Source organism: Clarias gariepinus, chromosome 5, assembly GCF_024256425.1.
Source record: "Clarias gariepinus isolate MV-2021 ecotype Netherlands chromosome 5, CGAR_prim_01v2, whole genome shotgun sequence".
Lineage (NCBI taxonomy): Eukaryota > Metazoa > Chordata > Actinopteri > Siluriformes > Clariidae > Clarias > Clarias gariepinus.
Window position 1 is genome coordinate 3,090,631 of NC_071104.1, and position 8,362 is coordinate 3,098,992.

Sequence of the window (8,362 nt, forward strand, 5' to 3'; positions counted from 1 at the left end):
GCATTATTTCTGACCATGTCCATCTCTTTATGACCACCATGTACCCATCCTCTGATGGCTCCTTCCAGCAGGATAACGCACAATGTCACAAAGCTCGAATAATTTCAAATTGGTTTCTTGAACATGACAATGAGGTCACTGTACTAAAATGGCCCCCACAGTCACCAGATCTCAACCCAATAGAGCATCTTTGGGATGTGGTGGAACGGGAGCTTCGTGCCCTGGATGTGCATCCCACAAATCTCCATCAACTGCAAGATGCTATCCTATCAATATGGGCCAACATTTCTAAAGAATGCTTTCAGCACCTTGTTGAATCAATGCCACCTAGAATTAAGGCAGTTCTGAAGGCGAAAGGGGGTTAAACACTGTATTAGTATGGTGTTCCTAATAATCCTTTAGGTGAGTGTATATTTCTTATTATAATGTCACTTGTCACTTTAATTAACTAAATTAAGCAACTTGGACTATTCTCATTGCACTGTTCCGTTTCTCTCCATATCTGTCTTCTGTGTTGTTAACTGTCCCTTTTTGCAGGACAGTAAGTCAATTACCTCACCTCTGTTGTTTTTCTAAGTTTGTGTTATTTAAGGTTTTTTTTTCCTTTAGTGTTTTTTTGTAATGAGGATGAAAGAAACGTAATTTCGATTCTCTATATGTATGCACTGTACATGTAGCAGAATTGACAATAAAGTTGACTTTGACTCTGAGCCACCACTGCCCCACAGTGCCCCATTACGTGAAGCTGAAAGAGACTTCAGATGAAATGGAGGAGAAGAATATATAAGGAAGTCAAGCAGTGAGTTTGCATCGCCATTGCTTTTGGTGTGGGAAAGAAATGGTGATTGATGTGTATGAACAGATCTCCGATGGCTGACGGACCGTGAAGGATGCTCATCCACTTCCTCATCAAGCAGATCAGGAACACAACGCAAAGGAACATCCGCTAAAAAGTAGACTCACTTGAAGATCCAAACGTGCATCTTTGAGCTTTTCTATGAGTTAGTCTTCAAGGTCACATGTCACATATATGTCATGCAACTGTATGGTTTGACAGGGGGATAGCTTTAAATTTTGCTGGTCTTTTCTCAACCAGCATAATAGACACCATCTCTACAGCAGCAGGGAAAATAAGCTTAGCTCAGCAATCATGTGTGGTTTGTTGCACTGGGCAATTCTGTATGCAGCTTTGAAAGAAGCCGTTTGTGCTTCGCTGTTCACTGATGCAGATTTTACCATGAGATTTAAACTAATTTTCTCCCGTTCATTGTGTCCCACCTGTCATGTCTTTAGTCCCCACTAGTGGGCGTCCCACACTTTGAGAACACCGGCTTTATTTTAACACAGTAGGTCATTATTTTACCTCAAAATCCCATTAATTTAAACTCATAACTTCTGTTTTCATTCTCATCTTATTTTTTACCTGCTAGCCACCCGGATTTCGTGAATTTTGCTAGAAACAGCTAAAATACCACACAGGACCCTCAAGTCCCCTGGTCTCTGGTAGAGAAGCCGACCTTGAGCCAACAGTAATATACTAAACCAAAAACACACTTCTCATGATTCAAAGTTCAGTCATGTTATCTGGAGCAACATATTATTACACTTTAATATTGAGGCATAAATCATGTAAGAGAACCATGTTTACATTCTGAACAGAAATGTTACTCATATAAACTTTTCACTCACGTCCACTTCGCATGTGGCAAATTAGCAATTAGACAGATAAACTTAGCAGGCTAGAGCAGGTGTAGTGCAGAGAGTGGTCAGCTAGCGCTATCATGCTCACTCTGCCACAACTAAACCCACCTAAGCCTGAGCTTTCTTCTGCAAGCGTCATAACACTTAAGGAGCATTTCAAAAACATAAATGTAACAATATAACCTGGCTAAACTTCTAGCTATATCACATGTGCAAAATCTTCCTCTGAAACCAAAACCAGGACATCCCCTGCACAAACCCAGCCTTCCTGATCAGTTTGTTGGTGTCACTGGCTCTGATTCTGCTGCCCCAGAAAATAATAGCAAAGAAAATTTCACTGGCCACAAGAGATTGATAAAATGTTCAAGCCATCTTGCAATAAAGGCTTCATCAAGAAGTAGAGACTGCCCTGTCCCTTCCTGTAGATCAGTGTTTTTTAACCTTTTTTGAGCCAAGGTACATTTTTAATTGAAAAAGATCACAGGGCACACCAACAACCGAAACTGTAAAAAAAAAAAGTTTAACTCTGTAGCCTATATTAACAATATACAGTCATTCTTATCGAGGTGTCTTGAATAGGAATCAAATAAACACAATGAAAACAGTCTTTTTTGATTTTTTATATTTCTACCTACTCAGTGTGAAACCTGGGCCTGTTTGGATGAACACAGAGCTGATATCCTGGCAGGAATTGAAGAAAGACACAGCTACGTTTACACTGTCAGTTAAATGTGACCCAATTCCGATGTTTTGCTCATCTTCATATGTGGATATAATTTAGATATGTGCTAATGTGAACAAGCAGATAGTTTCAGCAATAACAGAACCCCTGTTAAAAGTAATTAACTGTTCACTCAGCAGTGGGTATGTTCCTAAATCCCTTAAATTAGCTGTTATTAAACCACTAATCAAAAAACCTGACCTTGACCCCTGTCAGCTTTCCAATTACAGGCCGATATCAAACCTCCCCTTTATCTCTAAAATTCTGGAAAAGGTAGTATCACAGCAGCTATGTTCATATCTACACAGGAATAGCATACATGAACTGTATCAGTCAGGATTTAGGCCTCATCACAGCACAGAGACAGCACTTGTTAAAGTAGTAAATGACCTCCTAGTGGCCTCTGATCAGGGTTGTGTCACAATACTTGTGTTGCTCGACCTCAGTGCAGCTTTTGACACTATTGATCATAGTATTCTCCTTCACGGATTAGAAAATGTAGTAGGAACTAAAGAAACGGCCCTCTTATGGCTCAGATCCTATTTGACTGATCGTTATCAGTTTGTAGATTTAGATGGTGACCATTCCTCATGTTCTCAAGTTGAGTTTGGTGTTCCACAGGGTTCTGTTTTAGGCCCACTGCTTTTTCCTTTACATGCTTCCTCTAGGCAACATAATTCGTAAACATGGTATTAGTTTTCATTGTCATGCTGATGACACACAAGTATACGTTTCAGCAAAACCAGATGAGAAAAACCAGCTTACTAAAGTTGAGCAATGTGTGCAGGACATAAGAGATTGGATGTTAATTAATTTCCTTCTGCTTAATCCTGATAAGACAGAAGTTCTAGTCATAGGACCACAAACAGCTAGAAGTAAGCTTTCTGATCACACTGTGATTTTAAATGGCCTTTCTGTTCCATCAAGTGCAACAGTAAAAGACCTCGGTGTGATTATAGAGTCAAGCCTTTCATTTGAAGCACATGTAGATAATATTACCAGGATAGCATTCTTTCACCTCAGAAATATTGCCAAGATAAGAAATATATTGTCACCAAATGATGCAGAAAAACTAGTTCATGCTTTTATCACGTCTAGGTTGGATTATTTTAACGCCTTACTGTCTGGTTGTTCAACAAGGTGCTTAAACAAGCTTTAATTAGTCCAGAATGCAGCAGCCAGAGTCCTCACTCGAACCAGAAGATATGAGCACATCACCCCTATCTTATCCACATTGCATTGGCTTCCTGTGAAATTTCGCATCGATTTTAAAATACTACTCTTGACGTATAAAGCATTAAATGGTCTCGCGCCGCAGTATCTGAGTGAACTACTAGTGTCTTACAATCCGCCACGCCTACTTCGATCAAAGGATGCAGGCTGCTTGTCAGTACCGCGTATTATTAAAACTACAGCAGGGGGCAGAGCTTTTTCTTACAAAGCCCCAAAGTTATGGAATAGTCTTCCAAATAGTGTTCGGGACTCAGACACAGTCTCAGTGTTTAAGTCCAGGCTAAAAACCTATTTATTCAGCCAAGCATTTTTATAAATAGATTTGCCTTAGGTAAAGGAGCAGATTTGGGGGACTCATGGACGTAGAGTATTAGGTGAACTGGTATGTTTAGATGCTGTCTTCCCCACTCTCATTGATCACTCAGGTTTGTTGATGGTGAGGTGATTGGTTGCTTTACATCTCTGGAAGCCCTCATGTCTGTGTTTCCTTCTGGCTCTCCCTTTTTAGTTATGATGTCATAGTTAGTCATGCCGGAGTCTCTGCTTGCACTCTGCACTAAATATACATTCACCTTTTACATTGTTCGACAGTGACCATACCTAACTGTTATTTCTCCATCTCTTTTGCTCTCTCCTTTTCTGCTCTCTCCTCTCTCTCTCTCTCCCTCTCTCCTTTTTCCTCTACCTATCTCTCTGTCGAGCTATACATGTCGCTCCTGAGCTGCCAGTAATCCAGACCCCCTCTGCCCGCTGGACCTCTTTAACTCATCCTGGAGTCCTGCTTCTGGTTGGAGATCTCATCACATGGATGCCCCCTGTGGTCTGCCTGGAATGCGTGTGGTGACTGGGGTTGGTTCCACTTTTCCATGAAGGTGGTCCTGTCCTCGACTGATGCAGAAGGAGCTGTTCTCTAAAGACCTGTGACTTCAGTCGCTCAATAGTTCAGGACTGGAATTTCTCACAGTCTACCTGAGCCTCCAGAAATAAACTGGACACTAATCTTACACATCTCCTCTTATACTGAACTTTCAGTCTCGCATATTATTATGCACATCAAACCCTGCTATCTGTTTTCACCCAGATGAGGATGGGTTCCCGGTTGAATCTGGTTCCTCTCAAGGTTTCTTCCTATTACCATCTCAGGGAGTTTTTTCTTGTCACTGTCGCCGTCGTCCTAGGCTTGCTCATCAGGGACAATCATATAATTTTGATTCATACACATTCACATTTCATACAAACTTAATTCTTTTGATTGTGTAAAGCTGCTTTGTGATGATGTAAATCGTTAAAAGCGCTATACAAATAAAATTGAATTGAATTGAATTTCCTGAGGCATTGCATTCTGTACGTCATTAAAACTGCGACTTCTTCGCGGTTTAATGACGTAATGTTATTCTCTGTAACGTAATGTTACACTCGCCTTTGTTAATGCTTATTTGGGCTAAATAACATTAAGAAATCAGTATTTGGTGAATGAATCATGTGCACAGGCTGCAATTATGCTGTCTTTTCTCCTGCTCCGTTTTAAAACCATAGACGTTTCGCGAACTTTGCATATCGCATTGCTAGTGTTCATAGATATGGCTAGCGTTAAGCATATTTCACCTTCGTCTATCTCGGCTAGCAATTAGCTATCTGCTGCCACCTATTGATATGAAAGAGTATGACATGATTACTCTGCCGGTGTAGACAGCGCAGACACTCTACAACGGCACTTTATTCGCAGACCTATTAGTTTTCAAAAATTGTTTAAGACCAATTAGGTGAAATTGAATAATTTCCCACAGTACACCTGACGATCTCTCACGGCACACTAGTGTAACGCGGCACAGTGGTTGAAAAACACTGCTGTAGATAACCTCCATGTTGCATTGTACAAAAAAAAAAAAAGTCAAGTGACTGGCAGCAACGCCTGCCAAACTAAAACCGTAAAATACTTTAACTCATTATGTGCAAAAACAATAAATTTGCAGAAAATATTTTATCTGTTATTTTACAGATTTTCCCTGAATTTATACGATTAATCACCTACATTAAAGCAACAGCACTAGAATTCTATTAGATTTTTTAAACATTTTTTTTACAGATTTCCCCTAAATTTATGATTAAGCCCCTTCTTTAAAACAGCACTAGACATGTAGCAGCAAAATGCTAATATTTTTAAGTTTTTCCAAAATTATTACAAACACCTTCAATAATGCAACAGCATTAGACATTTAGTGGAGAAACATTTATTTTACAGATATTTTTTCCCAAATTTATAAGATCAGACACCTTTAAATAAAGTAACAACACAAGTTTAGACAAGAAATCCTGTTATTTCACAAATCTCATCAATTCAAAGTGTTAACACAAACTCACGATTGTAATAACATTTTTAAGTTGGATGACAAAATAACCTGAAAACACAATATATGGCAAACATGATACAAAAAAAAGGTTTTATATTATTACAGTACAATCTTAAAATGGAAAACAGAATGTAATATTTAGACTATTACTAAAATATTATAGTATAATCTTCTCTCACAAACAAGAATTGACTAAAAACATACAGAAAAAAAATCACAATTTCAAGATTCCTAATGTTCCTATAAAGTAAAAGCAGCTGTTAATGTGAAAGTCACTACGATGTGTCTGGTTAACAGTGTCAGACACTAGTGATGGGTCGGTCATGAACGATTCGTTCTTTTTGAACGAGTCTTTAATGTGACTCAGAAAAATGAATAGTCTCAGATAGTGATTCATTCAATTTCTACTGGACGCGCAAAGCATTGCAAAACCTCCGTAGGTTATGTACAATGTAAACCCGAATAAGTTGTCAAAACTAAAAAAAATAAAATAAATCGAGGTAATCAGTTACATTAATTTTTTAAGTTGTGATGTTTCCAGTTTTAAGTAAACGGAACTATGAGTTTTTGAGTGTGTTGTACTCATTCATATTAATCGTGCTTTACTTGCATATTGAGTAGCCTAACTCATACTATTTAATAGAAATTATCCTCTTTTTTAGTTGTTGCAAATCAAATAAACTGTTGTTGGGCAACAAGCTGGGCACAGGTTTTACACCAGATGCCCTTCCTGACACAACCCTCCCATTTTATCTGGGCCTGGGACAGGTACTTCATCCAGTTGTTGGGAATCGAACCCAGGCCTTTTGCATGGCAGACGAAACGCCTACACCAGAGCCACCACTATTGCCCTGATGGCATCAGACACAAAATCGCTAGTCTGAAAGATTTTGAGTTGGTGGAACTTTAAGGTGACAGTTACTGTTACTTAAGTACTTACAGATACTTGAAATATCAAATTTGTTCAGCTAACTTGAAAAGTGTCATTTCTACAAACTCTAAGTTCTAAATACTCATCAAGGTCTATTAATTTGAACTAATTGTAATTATTTAAGTTAACAGTACTCAATATGTTTAATTACTTTGAGCGTTAGGGTTTACAGTGTGAGTCTTTTGGTCCGAATCGTTCCTTCATCGTTCATGTTATATTTACATAAATAAAATAAACACCAAACACATTGATAATTTTTTTCATAAAATAAAATAATTAAAATTTACAATAAAGATAGATTGTAAATTTTAAATACATTAATGTTTTTGTTGTTTCAATTCGTGTATGTAGACGTGCTGGAGGTCTGTTTATTAAAATTGTAACTTTTTATTTTATTTTTGATCAAAGGAACGAAATGAACTAAATGACAAAAAAAAAAGATTCGTTTATTTTGATAAACGAGTCACCGAGTTCCTACAGGTAAAGGAATCAGATGAACAGGGGTGAGCGAGCTCTTTAAGAGCATGCGCATTAAGACTTTCGAGAGAGATTCAGTCAGTGTGAGGTAGTGATGGGAAGTTCGAATCATTTTACTGACTCGGTTCTTTGAATCTCGTTCATCAAAATGATCTGAAATAAATTAAAATGTTGCGTTTTCAATAAATAAGACTCCCAATACGTCTACATACACAAATTTTGGCTACAGTTCCAGTTATAAAAAATATTACAATGCAGCTAAGGACATATTATAATAAACAGAATGAGCAGCTCACCATCATATCTTCTAGTCGGAGTCGTTCGTTCTTTAAAATATATTGCATCGCATAGCGTCTATGGGACTCACGTGACAAAAGACCGAACGACTCGGAACTTGAAAACACATTGCTGAGAATCGTTTAATACTGTTTCCTGTATATAACATACGGAGGTTGTGCGATGCTTTGCGCATGCGCGCCCAATAGAAACTGAACGAATCACTCTCCGAGACGACTCGTTCATCTGAGTCACGTTAAAGATTCGTTCAAAAAGAGTAAATGTTAACGCTACCGGAGACTCGCCTGAGGTTTACGATAGACAAACTCGGCAGTCTTAATAAACGAGGCTTTGTTTACAGCAACAATAAGAATTGCAGGTTGCAGGTATTTTTTCTTGACACTAAAACACGATGCAAGTTTAGAATCAGCAATCTTCTCCTGTGTCCCTCAGAGACTCGGTCTCCTCTCCTCCTCACCTGTAGCTCAGCACTCAGTCTCTTCACTCCTCTCAATTCACACACCACCTATGCGCGCTTCATGGTTAAAGGACGACTGGTTCATATCTCCCAGAGTTCCCAACTACGATTAGATCACCGTCTGACCCCACAGAACTCGATCAGGCGACTGAATATTTAGAGTCGACATTTCGCTATACCCTAGATAATGTAGC